Consider the following 14,740-nt stretch of genomic DNA (forward strand, 5'->3'; position numbering starts at 1 on the left):
AAACAGAGTTACATAACTAACGGGACCACCGCATCATTCACACGTACCGCAGGGGGATCGGGGAAGACTGCGACAGATTCACTTTCTCTCCTTTGCTTTAAAACGAAGAAGGCAAAGCTCGCTGAGCGGAAATGGGCCGTTCACGGGTCTGAGAGGAGTACTCCTGACCACACGGCATGGCCTCTTCTCCATGAAGTACCCGACTAATCAGAGTCCTGATCCTGAGGACCGATGAAGGAGAGGATTTACCCTGGCACGAGCGCTTCTCTCGTACCCGTGAAAGGTCAGCGCTGCAGGCCATCGCCGAGGGTGCCCCCCAGAAAGGACAACTCTGGGCTCCACTGAATCACCCCGGCACTTTCACCGGGGACACTTCTCTCCCCCTCACTTGGAGCTGCCGACAGTTTTGGCCGCCGACGCGTACTGGGGTAGTGGTGTTACTGCCCGCTGTGCAGAAGAGGACCGTGCTCGTCGGATTGAAATCGTCTCCTCATTCATGCTTCAGGGACGCCCCGAATCCTACTCATCAGAGATCTGCTCAATAAACGGCATTTCTCTCACTCGCGACTTCACAGTGGCGTCCCTAGATTTCTATCTTTCTCTTGCTTATAAATTATTTAAAAAACCCTGAAACCCGTCATTTCAGCCTATCATCATATGGCAGCTAAAAAAGGACTATTTTCAGAGGGGCCTTGTGAGAAAGAAGATGGTGTCTCCAGCATGCCTTCTGGTAGGAAACCGTAGCACAGTAAAGAGCTGGGCATTGCTAGAGTCAGGCTTCCCTACTGACTGCCTAAGTCCTCTCAAGTTAGCTGGCCAACCTGTCAAAGGCTCCACTTTCTCTTCTCTAAAGTGGAGATACTCTCAGTACCTCCATCAGAGGGTGACTGAGAGAGCTCAGTGACATAATTCTCGAGAACTGTCTAGAACAGTCTCTGATACATAGCAAACGATAAATGTGCTTTATTCTTATTCTTGATGATGATGATGATGTCATTCCTCTGATTAAAGTTTTTTAAAGTTACAACAGAAACCTCAGGACAGATGAAAGAACGATTATAGCTGTGACTATTTAATCAGAAGGAAAAATACCCAGAATGCAGGGTGGAGATACTTTGAGAGCTTCCACAAGAAGTGGGGTTTAGAATTCTGTGCTGTTGAACCAGCACTGATGGGAGGGCTATTTGGAAAGGTAGATCCTTTGTCAATACGCACAGAAGGTGTTCTAACAGGCAGGGCTGGGCAGCCGGGGTGACGGTCCACCACAAGGCTAGGGGTGCTCCACCCCACGAGCAAAGGGTCCAAACGAGTTTGAGTCACTGCTCACAAGGGCTCCTGTACAGAGGCTAAGACGCAAATACGGAAAGGCAGAGCAAGCCAGATCCAGCAGTGACGTCCTAGACCACGGCTGCAGTTCTTTCAGAGTAGGCACTACTGAGTCATTTTATCTTATCACCATTTTTTGCTTCCAAAGCAAAGTTTATTTTTAGCTGATCCCAATCCCCTATAGGCATGTGAGTCTATGGACTGGGGTTAAGTTTCTGTTGCTTAAAGAAACTCTATAGACTATACTCTCAGCCCTATTTTTCTAGCTTGCTCATCATTTTCTTTCTCTCTTTTGCAGGGGATAAAATATTCTATTCTTAGTGCTGGCCCAAAAGGAATTGGGGGAGAGCGTTTTTCGAAAATTGCGTCAAATCATTTTTCTGTCTGGCAAGGATACAAAAGGCGGTCTTACCTACCCCATTTAATGCAACTGAAAACAGATGAAGTTTGGGGCTGGGGGGTTTCTGGGAGCAGCTGAAACGCAAAACTGGCTGCTCTTTAAAAATGGAAACCCAGAACCTGCCAAGCTGACTCCGAGGCGGAATCTCCTGGGCAAATTTGAAAAGAGAATAATGAAGACATAGCAATTAAAAAGCACTTTTCTGCGAAATGTCATTACTATTTAAAGTTACATAACCATTTCTCCGGCAGCGGAGGTTCACATAGCAGTCACCACCGGAGTCGTCTCCCTGTGACCTGTGTCCAACAAAGAGGCCCATTGCCGGGCGCCTCCTGCATGGGCGCCGGAGTCCTGCCCGCCTCAATGGGAGCTGTAAATAATGTGGAGGGGGATTTGGCCTGGGGATCCGCCGTGTGAAAGATATACAGCTGCCGGCTGGGGTGGCATCTCCTGTCCCCTCAGTTCCCAAAGACACACACACACACGAAGAGGAAAACTGAGAAAATGAGAGAGAAAAAAGGCCACCCTTAATGCCAAGCATATAAATCTGGCCTCACAAAACCCAGGAAGGCAAGAGTTGAAAGTTCCATTTGCACACCAACTCACCCACGCTAAACATATGGAATCTGCCCCCCCCATCTCATACTTACCAAAAAAAAAATCTCGTTATACTTTAAAATGGAACATCCGGCTGTCGCAGGGAGCGGGCAAGGCCGACGTGGGAACCCTCACGGCACCCACCTGCCCTTTTCCTGATTTCCGCCCCGCCGTCCTCAGCCCCCTCCCGGCTCGCCTTCAGCACTCGCGCCTCAAGGTACCTCTGTCTTGCACGTGCAGTCTCTGTGAGCCGAGGTACCCCGTCTTCCCTCCGTCACACGGGAAGATGTCTCTGATCCCTCGGCCCCCTCCTTTCCCCTCTGCGCTGTTTTCCAGGACGCACCGGGCACCCTGCCCTTTTGCAATCCCTCCTGTGTGCCAAGCTTGTTCCTTCTACGTCTCTGCACTTGTCTTTCTCTGTGCCTAGAATATTCCTCTCCCAGATCTCTCCCTGGCTCCCGTGTCCTGCCATCCGGATGCGCCCAGGCCACCCACATTAAGATGCCTCTTCTATTTTCTTCACAGAACTAGCTTCTGAATGAAATCATTTTATTCTTTTGTCTTCATTTTCTTTACTTTCTCCCTCATTAGACAGGGGGCTTCGGGGGGACAGAGGCCTGTCTGCCCATGAGAGTCCGTCTGAGCTTAAGTTAAGGCCAAGCCCCGGGGAGGTTTCAGATGTTCATTTGTTGAAGGGCTGTCCTCTTTCTCATTCCAATTGAAGAGGGAGTTGTCCCTGAGAACTCGGAGGCTGATAGAGTTGAGGACATGTCCAGAGCTCCACAACCACAGTGAAAGACTCAGGACTCGACCCTGGGAATTTGACTGAGTTCTGAAACGCTAGCAAGTCCTTCTGTGAATCCAACGGGAAGGGATGCAAACTGAGATGAATGCCTGCCTCGGGGTCCTGGGGTGCCTCAGGCACCGAGGGGTCTCTGGGAATGTCTTAGCCTGCACGAAACTCAGTTTTCTTGCCTGTGAAGTTAAAATCCCAATAAACACCTTCCAGGGCTGTTGTAAAGAGTAAATGAGGGGAAACAGGGCATAAACCACACTTCAGCAAACATCTGACTGTTATGGACTGAGTATGTCCTCTGACCCCTAATTTCATATGTTAAAACTCTAACACCCAAGGTTAGGTTTAGACAGGGTCAACAAGGTGGTGCTTCCATGAGGGGGTTGGTTGTTCTAGTTGTTATTCAGTTGCTAAGTCATGTCCGACTCTTCAAGACCCCATGGGCTGCAGGAAGCCAGGCTTCCCTGACCTTCACTATCTCCCCGAGCTTGGTCAAATTCATGTCCATGGAGTCGGTGACGCCATCCAACCATCTCATCCTCCGTTGCCCACTTCTCCTCCTGCCCTCCATCTTTCCCAGCATCAGGGTCTTTTCTGCTGAATTGGCTCTTCACACCAGGTGGCCAAAGTATTGGAGCTTTGGCTTCAGCATCAGACCTTCCAATGGATATTCAGAGTTGATTTCCTTTAGGATGAACTGGTTTGATCTCCATGTGGTACAAGGGACTCTCAAGAGTCTTTGCTTTTATGGGAAGAGGAAGAGACAGGAAGCCACTCTCTCTCTTTCTCTCTCTCCCCACTCTTCCCCTCCTTCCCTCTGTGAGCACACACTAAGAAAAGGCCATGTGAGCACACAGTGAGAAAGCTGCTAAAAGCCATGAAGGTGTCTTCACCAGACACTGAATCTGCTGGCACCTTGACCTTAGACTTTCCAGCCTCTAGAATGGCAGGAAATAATGTCTCTTTTCAGACCACCCAATCTATGGTATTTTGTTATAGCAGCCTGAGCAGACTGAGACGCTGATAGAATTAAGTGCTCAATAAATGTTAGATTCTTGCATTTGCACCCTGCTGGAACATAATCCATTACCTGGACCAAATTTGAGCCCTTCTTGGAAAAATTCCTTCTTAAATAGCCCCATTTGGGCTAGTAGGAAAATGCCAAGTGGGCATTTTGTCTTAATAGCACTACAGTATTTATTATAGGTCTTTATTATTATCATTCCATTGTTTGTACTTCAACGATCCTTCCTTCCTTCCTCCCCTCTCCCTGCCGTCTGTCCTTCTCTCCATTTATCCTCTCTTCTTCCCGCACATATTGCTTAAGCCCTACTGAGTGGCAGGCACTGTGCTGTGGATACCGGGGCAAATACGGCAGGCGCTCCCTGCCCGCGCTGACCTCACAGTCTAGGAGGGAGGCAGACCTGTAAACAAGCTGCTTGGATGCACTGAGCCCAGGGCTCTAGCAGAAGCACAAAGGCGCTTGGAGAACACGCAGGAAGAAGACCTAGACCAGCATTGAGCAGGGGAAGTGAAAGGCGCTCTCCCAGAGAAGTGGCATTTAGGCTGAGACCCAGTGGATTGACAGGAGTCAAGGGATGGGAGATCCACAGGAAGAGTGGTCTGGAGAGTGGAAACACCGCGTGCAAAGGCATTAGGCAACATTCCTTCCAACTAAGAACCAGCTTAGCCATCACCTTTCTATCTGATTAAGGTTCCTCTTTTTTTCAGTTGTTCAATTTTTCCAAATTCTTTAGAGAAGAAAACAATGACTCTGATGCCTCAGAAGAGACCAGAACTCTGAAGGGAAGACTGACATGGGGCAGAGATCTGTCAGCTCATTAGAGGAACAGCACTTCATATAACAACAGAGGTCAAGGATCCTTGTCATCACAGGCTGGGAGTGGACCTGGGATTCAGAAAAAGAAGCAGGCCCTCTGTGTGGCTGAATTTCAGCCACTGCCGGGCGCTAGAGTAACAGAACTTTCAGGGTAACCTTACACTGGATCCCTGGAGACCTTCAGCTGTCAACACTGCTGTGTAAAGCAGATGCCTGGATCAGGGGCAGTGCTTGGAGAGCTGAGGAACATTTCACGTCTGGAAAAGAGGACCCTGACAACCAAGGCCGAGGTGCTCCTGAGATCTGGAGGTTCTCAGCCCACCTTCATCTCTGACTATCTTTTGTTGACAGGAACTCTGAGCCTCTTTCTCCTTCCTTCAACGAGGAGTACCTGAAGAACTGGTGGAGAAGACTTTCCTCCTTTCTAAAGAAACAGAGGGGCCCCCTGGATATTCAAAACTAAAGCTCAGAATCCAAGAGACAAAGGCTTTAGCTGACGACTCAAACAGAGAAAGAAGCATAATGTCTGGTTAAGTAGTGTTTAATAAATATATTTCAAATATTAAATAAGTCAGGCATCTGTTACAGAGATGAAAGAAAATAAACCTGGACACAGTAATTACAGGTGATTCTGTGATGTTGGCAGAGTCTTGAAACACAAGCCTGGCCTTAACAGATAAGGAAGGGCGACCCCAGAGCTCCATGGAGTGGGCACGCCTTGAGCAGAGATGGGTCGGTGTGGGCATACCTTGAGTCCATCCAAGTCTTGTTCAAGGCAAGGGGGATAGCTTCCTGTTTTTTTCCTCAGCTTTGTTGTATTTTATTCTATATCCAAATTGCCTAATATAGTAATATTTTTGATGAATTTGCTCTTTCCTGACCTATTTCATTAAATATTAAATGCACGCTGTCTTACAGGGCTAAGAGGAAGAGGGAAAAATGCAGGTTCTATTTTGGTTGAGATTAAGTATTTTTCTATCCTGTTCTTGCATCAGAACGTGGCCCCCTGTAGATGCCTCAGAGCCCAATAGGAGTCCCAGCTATTGTCTTATGCCTGCTAAGTTCTGCCTGTCAAATTCTGTCCATTTCTGAAAAGCACGAGGTGAGGAGAACGACAACAAGGACTCTACCTTTTGCAAAAAGTCAGCTTGACCCCCTTCCTGTGAAAGCCCAGGGATTTCAGACTGGCAGATAAAGGACTTTATGACTTCGGCAGCCATTCTGAACCCCAGTGTAATGAAGGCATGCAGGTCAATTACCCATCTGTTTGTGTTTCTATTGCCGTGAATTACAGTATCCATCGCTGACAGCTCATTGGAGTGGAATGGAAATAAGACGATAATTCACCGGGTGAAACTGTGCAGAAAGGGCGAAAAGGCTATGATCTCATTCAGAAGTTCAGCCTTGTCTCCATGACCGGTCATCTGCGCTCTGGGAAATGAAGAAAGGCAGCTACCTGGGGGGAAGGTGGGCGGGTCCGGCTCCCCCTTCTGCATAGAGTGCCCTTTTGTCTTCTCAGGGATCATTATCCATCCTGCAAGATCTTAAGGAGTAGACTTGGAACCATGGGAGAAAAGATACAGATAAACAAAATCTCACACAATAAAATGAAAACCTTTTTAACTACCAGAAGTTTTGAGGGATGAAACAGCTTGCCTTAGTAGGTAGAGGGCTTCTCATCACTGGAAATATAGAAGCAGAATCTGAAAGCTGACATTGTAGGGATGCTCCAAAAACCCATTCTTGCATATTCAGTGCCCCTCCCTGCAGGGCCCTCCTTTGGAAAGAATTATACACCCCCACCCTCTGAGTGGTTCAGACAGTAAGGAGTCTTCCCACAAAGCAGGAGACCCGGGTTTGATCCTGGGGTTGGGAAGATCCCCTGGAAAGGAATGGCAACCCACTCCAGTATTCTTGCCTGGAGAATTCCACGGACAGAGGAGCCTGGCAGGCTACAGTTCACGGGGTCCCAAAGAGCTGGACACAACTGAGTGACTTTCACATCCACCGTCTGAACTCAGACAGGTCCCCGTGGCACGTTTTGGCTAATGAGACGCATGAGTGATACGTGCAACTCCCAAAACGAGGCCATGAGAACCAGCAGAAGGGCCCTCAGCTTCTCTTTGCCCATCGCCACCACAGCGGCCCCGCTCCATCTAGAGGCCATGCTGCTCTCCGTACAGAGGTCCTTCATTCTGTGAAGCAGAATCACACCTGACTTGTGACTACGATGCAGGATCAGTCAGAAATGAACACTCACATTTGCCAACCACCGGGATTCAGGGATTGTTTGTTAGCACAACAGAACCTAGCAGATACTGACAGATACGGGAATCGGCAAACTGGGGCCATGAGCCTATTTTCACAAATAAACTGTACTGGAATGCAACCACACAGATCGAAGTATCAGTTACAGCTGCTTTCACATCACAATGCAGGAGTAGAATAAGTTGCATTAGAGACTGTGGGTGACCCACAAAGACTAAAATATTTACCATCTGGCTCTTTACAGGAAGCGTCTGCCAGCCCCGTACTAGTTGATCATTGTGATTTTTTGAACCTTGATTTTCTATGAGTCTATTCTGTGCTGGTCTTATTTCAATTATTAAGCAAAGATCGATTAGGCATATATTACGTGCCAGGCTCTCTTTTAGGTGCTGGAGAAAAGGTTAGAAGCAAAATCTGTGTTCTCTCAGAACTCACCTTTCAGTGGGAGAGGTAATCAGAGGAGAATTTAAACTGCCAAAAGGGACTGGGGGCAGGGAGACTTCTAAACGACAATTTTAACTTGGAAACAGAGAATATGGTCTTAACTATGAAATCATCAATGATAAGGAGGCCAACATACCTTTTTTTCTCCAACATACTTTTAAAATTCAGTTTCATAAAATTGCAACATGAAGATACCCTTGAAACTAAAGAAGAGGTTGAGTCAATTTAAATCGAAGCTTCTTCACAGAATTCATGATGAAACCCAAACTACAGCTCAAAGCCTCTGTCACCTGGTCACTGGATCACCTGATGTCTGCGGATTATTTTATCACCTGCCTCTCTCTCTTTTTCACAACATCCTACACCACCACCACCACCTCTGTCCCCAAAATGCAAGTTCTCTCTGTTCAAACTTTGGCTCCAGCTCTTATTCACTGTGTGACCTTGGGAAGTCAAGATGAAGAGGCTTAACTTCTCTGATTCTCAGTTTCCTCATTAAAGTTCATGTGTAGGGTTGGTGTAAAAGTTAAATGAGTAATTTTCTACCTTGATTGTGGTGGTGTTTTGATTACATGATTGGATAGGTTTGTCATATTCATAGAACTGTTCACCTCAAAATGGTGAATTTTCCTGGATATGCAGATTCTATCTCAATGAATTAGAAAAAACCAATTGTGTAACCCATGTGAAGCTCATAGCATTAATGTGAGTGAGTGAGTGAAAGTCACTTAGCCGTGTCTGACTCTTTGTGACCCCATGGACTGTAGAGTCCAGAATTCTCCTGACCAGAATACTGGAGTGGGTCGTGGTTCCCTTCTCCAGGGGATCTTCCCAACCCAGGGATCGAACCCAGGTCTCCTGCATTGCAGGTGGATTCTTAACCAGCTGAGTCACCCAGGGAAGCCCCATAGCATTAAAACATGACAGTTATTTCAAGTGATGTTATTTTCTGTCATCCTGTTTTCTATTGCTTTCCCTGGAAGCCTTTGGCAATCTGAGGTGCTCCTCTGTAGACAACCAAAAGCACCTTGCATGTATCTCAAATTCTAATAGTACAGGTATTGCATCATATTTTGTATGTTTATGTTCATCTTCCTCCTGGTCTGTGAGCTCCTCCTTGAATGTAAGGGGTAGTATGTCATTCACCTCCCACCTCCTTGTCATCTGGCACATGAGCGGGTACCCAGGAAATAAATTTGAACAAAGGCAAATTTAGAGCAAATGTGCTTGAGAGAAGATTCTGGGCTTAGTACATCTCACCTCTCTAGAGCTCTTCCTCATGAGCAGGACCTGTGCTATCTTTCCTGACACCATAGCTTGAAACCTGAAGTTATTTTAACTTCAGCTCAGTATTGTTAAGAAACATCTTAGTGAAAAAATACACAAATCAAAAAAAGAAAAAAGAAAAACCTTCTAAGATAACAATGATGCTAAAAAACTTGGCCACTAAACTCAGCACATATTTTGTTTGGGATCCATTGTTACAAATTATGATTCTTGAGAACTGTGACTGGCTTCTATGTCTTTGCATTCTTTCCACGATATCAAACACAAAACTAGATCACAGTACGTGTGCAAAAATAAAGCTGCTCAATTCTGCCATGCTTAGAAAAGTCCTTTCACTCACCACTTTATTGAGGCAGACAATGTACTAGATGCTAGAGATACAGAAAATTAATAAGACGGTTTTGACCTCAAGGGGCCCCAGTTGGGTAGGAGAACAAAATTCTTAAATGTAGAATTAAAATAAAATATACACACCTTTCAGCAGAAGGAATAAAGAAAAGCCTTCTACATTTGTAAGAGCAGAGGAAAAGTATTTTGGACAGGATTTAATCCAAATGATATTATATTAATAGTCCAGCATTTGCCAAGTTGTATTACCCAGAATCATAGATCTGCACATGTGACCAAGATCAAATGCATTCAGGAAACTCTGTGTATTTAACCCAGCTCGTGAGACCCATAATAGCCCAGTTAAGGCATGAAGAAGCTGTGCAGTGAGGGAGTGTGGTTTACGTTGTGTAAGCCAGTGTTTCAGTATTACTGAGCTTTTGTTAAGTTTCTGTTTCATAACAAATAGCCCCCAAATCCCAGTGGTTTACAACCACAAAAGGTTTATTTCTTGCTCATGTTTCATGTCGGCTGGGCTTTGGCTCTGTGTCAGACATCTTCTTCTTCGGATCGAAGCTGAAGGAGTGGCCGCTCTCAGGCATATATGCCACTCTGATAGCAGACGGAAAAGGGCGAAAGCCAAACCAGGCAGCGTCTCCTAAAATGACACGTGCATTATATTCCACTGGCCAAAGCTAGTCATATGGCCAAGTCCAATGTCAACTAAACGAGGTGTATACATCTCCTGCAGCTCAACACTGCCTATCACATGGCAATGCATTGGTGAGTATAATCCTCACAGGGGAAGAGAACAATGGGGCCAGGCAATCCACCACAAAATAAACTTATTTTTGTACCACAGCTTATTTTTTTAAAAATTTAATTGCTGTATGATTCAGCAATTCCACTCTTAAGGTATATATTCAAAAGAATGGCACCCAGGTATTCAAATAAAAATTCCAACATGTTGTTCACAGCAGCAATATTGATGAAAAGGCAGAGACACCCTAAATATCCATCAACCTATGAATGGATAGACAAAATGTGGATATGGATATCCACATAGTAGAATACTGACTCGGTCATAGAATGAAGTCCTGTTACATGCTACAACATGGATGAGCCTTGAAAACATTTCGCTACATGGATGATGCCAGACACACACACACACACACACACATACATGTTCGATGATTCCAATCATACGAAATGTTCAGAGCAGGCAAATCCATAGAGGCAGTAATGTGATTAATAGTTGCCGGGAACTGGAGGGAGTGAAGAACAGAGAACTAACTGTCTAATGGAAACAGAATTCCCACATGGGATGGTGAGAAAGTCCTGGAACTAGTTGCACAATACTGTGAATAGGCTTAATGCCACTGAACTGTGCACTTTAAAATGCCTACAGCATTAAACTCTGCTATGTGTATTTTATCACAAGTTAAAAAATTAGGATTCAAAGCAAGTTGATTTGATAGTTCACATAAATTTATATCAGTAAATATATATTGAGCACACACGATCTAAGTCAGAGCACACACTAAGTAAGTAAAAACTGAATAATGAGCAAATTTAAAAGGATATGGATTCTTTACTTTCAGGGGTCTTAACTGAAATTTAGGAGCAAATATGAGCAATTGTGCACATAACAAAAGGTACCTAGAACAGGGTAATGCAGTGAAAGTACTGTATTTGCAGTGCCAAAGGAGACCTTAATTCTGCCTAAGATAAATTCTGACAGGTAAAAACAGATAAAAACAAAAGATAAAAAAAGGTACCTTGTTTAAAGAAAGTCAATATATTAATTTCCATGGGTGATTTAGGTTTTGGCCATCCTGATGCCTGATTTCTGTATAATCAATGAGATCAACAAGGAATCGAGTGGGACGTGGTGGTTAAAGTCGATCAAACAGTCTCACTGATCACACTGACCAGTCAGGACTTCTGCGCTGCACACTTGGCCACACGTTTATTGAAAGACAGAGCCTCACGTGACCACACACCAAAAGATGAACCCTCTAACAGGCCTTCCCTCAACACAGCTTGGAGAAGGAAATGACAACCACTCCAGTATCCTTGCCTGGAGAATCCCATGGACGGAGGAGCCTGGCGGCCTACCATCCCTGGGGTCGTAGAGAATCAGACACGGCTGAGCGACTAACACATGCACTACACCTAATGCTCCATCAGCGTACCCAGCTCTTTCTATACAGATCTGGGTATTGAGTCACCACTTTATTCCAGATTTCCCCTGGTCAGAGGCAGCCCTTTTCATCGTCATCTACACCTGGAATGTTGCAAGGCTTTCATAATCAGTCTGTTCTAAAGGTATTTTGATCTTTTATGGCTCTGGATTCTTTTGAGAGTAGGAGAATAGCAATGGAAATGGCACGCCTACGCACCGCCACAAGTTGGCAAGTAATTTTAGGAGAATCACAGACTTTCAAAAGTCAACAGCAGAACCTATCAGCACACAGAAAGGGCTACATAACTATCGGCTCCAATAAAAACCGTGATTACGATACACGCTTCAGGTTGAGACACGGTGTAATCCATACTTAAAGAGCACTGGCATTGCGTGGACATGGGCTCAAATTCCTGCTCTGCTGACTATCAGATAGGTAATTAACTTCTGTGAATCTCAATTCGCAAAACTGGAAAATGGATTGTGTTGAGGTTTCAACGATAGATTGATATAAATGAATGAACTCTATACTTGGCATGTGAGAATTATCCAGGAAATCGTCTATCACTTTATATCAACCCCCTTCATTTTAGGTCAGATGCTTTCCATATATGTGTTAAGGGTTAAGTCACTCAGTCATGTCCGACTCTTTGTGAACCCCATGGACTGCAGCCTGCCAGGCTCCTCTGTCCATGGAATTCTCCAGGCAATGTTACTGGAGTGGGTTGCCCTTTCCTTCTCCAGGGGATCTTCTCAACCCAGGGATGAAACTTGGGTCTCCCGCATTGCAGGCAGAGTTTTTACTATCTGAACTTTCTATATATTTTCCAAATAAATGTAGGATTATGGCTCTGAGACAGAGGTATTTTCATTCCCGTTTTGTGCAGATTCAGTTCAGTTCAGTCATGTCCAACTCTTTATGATCCCATGAACTGCAGCACACCAGGCCTCCCTGTCCATCACCAACTCCCGGAGTTACTCAAACTTCTGTCCATTGAGTCGGTGATGCCATCCAACCATCTCAGCCTCTGTCATCCCCTTCTCCTCCTGCCCTCAATCTTTCCCAGCATCAGGGTCTTTTCCAATGAGTCAGTTCTTTGTATCAGGTGGCCAAAGTACTGGAGCTTCAGCATCGGTCTGACTAATTTTGCAGATTAGAAGACCAGAGGAAGCTCAGAGACTTAATTAACTAGTTCAAGGACTTATCACTATCACATTTGCTCTGGGATCCTCCATTCTGGGCTTCTGGTGGCTCAGTGGTAAAGGATCTACCTGCCAAAGCAGGAGACACAGGATAGACCCCTGGATTGGGAAGATCCCCTGGAGGAGGAAACGGCAACCCACTCCAGCATTCTTACTGGGAAAATCCCCCTGATGGGCTCCAGTTCATGGGTCACAAAGAGTGGGACATGACTGAGCAACTGAGCATGCATGCCTCCCTATTCTACTTGTGTTCTGGTTCAGTCTTTAATTGGTATCTTCAATCTACTTCCTAAGAGGAACTCCACTTTTTCTCACAAGGCAGAGAATACAGTGCTCCTTGGTTCATAAAAGAAAACCAATATTTGGACTCAAGTAGTTGGGTGGAAGTCAGCAATCCCATTTGTCACGAAGGCGCTGCTCTTTTGTTCAACAGGCTTCTACAGACAGAGCTGCGGGGAGGCGGAAATTTGGATCCCCATCAGTGCCTCCTAGACCCCGGCTAATCAACAAGAAGGCCCTTAGTCACGAGCCATTGCCTGCGACCCCGGGCTAATTCTTAATGAGGACTCAGCCGAAAGCTGCTGACTGGAGCCAGCGCTGGCAGCAATCACTCGGCGTTCCCGCTGGGGTCACAAGGCCGCCAGGGGAGATGGGGCTTCATGAAAGAAAGACGGAATCACCTTCCTTCCTCTCTTCCTCTCCCACTGCAGCTGCACAGGGATTTGGTCCCATTCTCCCCACACGGAGAAGGTGCTGTGCTGACTCAGAGGTCCCTGAGCAAAGCCGTCTTGGCACCCAGGCAGCCAGGAGCCAGAAGCTGGGGCGTGGGGGCGTTGGGCAAGCGACTTGACCTCGGGAGGCCTCAGTTTCTCCATCTGTGTAATGGGGAGCATGATCCCTAGCTCTCAGTTGATGGGAGAGATAAACCGGCTCATGGATATAAGCACAATGCCTGAGAAGGCATAACAGTTCACAACAATGTTGACTTTAAACAGCTCCACACGCTCTGCCCCTCTCTACTCCTACTTGATGCAAGATGCCTTTGAAGATCATCACCTCTGCTCCGTTTATGATGCCAGTGGCCGAGGAAAGCGATCCTCCCTGCTCCTTCTCCTCCCCGGCCTCCGCTTGCCCCTCCCTCTCCTCCTCAACTCGGCCTCTTCTTCACTCCCCTGCTCCTCTTCTCTTCTCTCCCCCCCCTTCTCCCTCCCCCCCCATCCTTCACCTGCTCTCGCCTCCCTTTCTTCCCACTCCCGTTTCCCTTCCTCTCGCTCTCCTTTCCCCCAGCCTCCTGGTCCTCCGCCTCCTCTGGTCACGGTCACACCAAATCCAAACCAACTTCCAATTCAGCAAATAGATATTATATGAGTCCCAACGGCCACAGCACTATATTTAATATAATGAAACACAAAGTTGGCAAAATCCCTTCCTTAAAGAAATCTATGATTAAATTTGATAAGAAAGGTAAAAACTAAACAAAATGAATGTGTTTCAAGATGAAGTTTAAAAAAAAAAATGCCATGCAAGGGGTCTTAAAAGAGGCTTCTCGGAAGAGGTGGCATTTGGGAGACTAAAGGAGCGTGACTCTCGCCTGAAAGGTAGAACATCCAATGCGGCAGAAAAGGCACAGGCTGTCTGAAGAATGCTCTCTGTGTAGCAAGGGAGGCTCCTGGCACAGAGGAGGCCTCAGGACATCGTCCTTTTAGGTTGAACTGGATCCGGCATGAAATGGAATGAGAATCGTAAGAATTCAGAGAAAATGGAGCTCACTACGGGCTGGGTGATTCATTCATTTAATTATTCATCAATTATTTATAAATTCATTTAACACGCATCTTCTGTGTATGTACACTGTTTATGAGCCGGATTCTATGTATCATGCTAGAGACAGCGATGGCCCTTAGCAATGAGGAATTTATACTCCAACTAGGGAGTCAGATTAATAATATTACGTGACAGATCGTAGGGAAGAAGGTGCGCAGGGTGTCTAACAACCTGAGCAGATGCAGGAAGAGGAGCTTTCTGGGGAGAAGTGGAAGTCCAGGAGCTGGAGAAATGATGTACAAA

The 14,740-nt window shown here is 46.0% G+C and overlaps 1 protein-coding gene across 1 annotated transcript in view; it reads right to left on the bottom strand.

Annotated features, from left to right (window-relative positions):
• The window catches only part of BRINP1 (BMP/retinoic acid inducible neural specific 1), a 133,267-nt gene that overhangs the window by 34,805 nt on the left and 83,722 nt on the right, over positions 1-14,740 (bottom strand). The gene's annotated exons all lie outside the window — the stretch shown is intronic.

This window comes from Muntiacus reevesi, chromosome 10 (genome assembly GCF_963930625.1).
Source record: "Muntiacus reevesi chromosome 10, mMunRee1.1, whole genome shotgun sequence".
NCBI classification, from domain to species: Eukaryota; Metazoa; Chordata; class Mammalia; order Artiodactyla; family Cervidae; genus Muntiacus; species Muntiacus reevesi.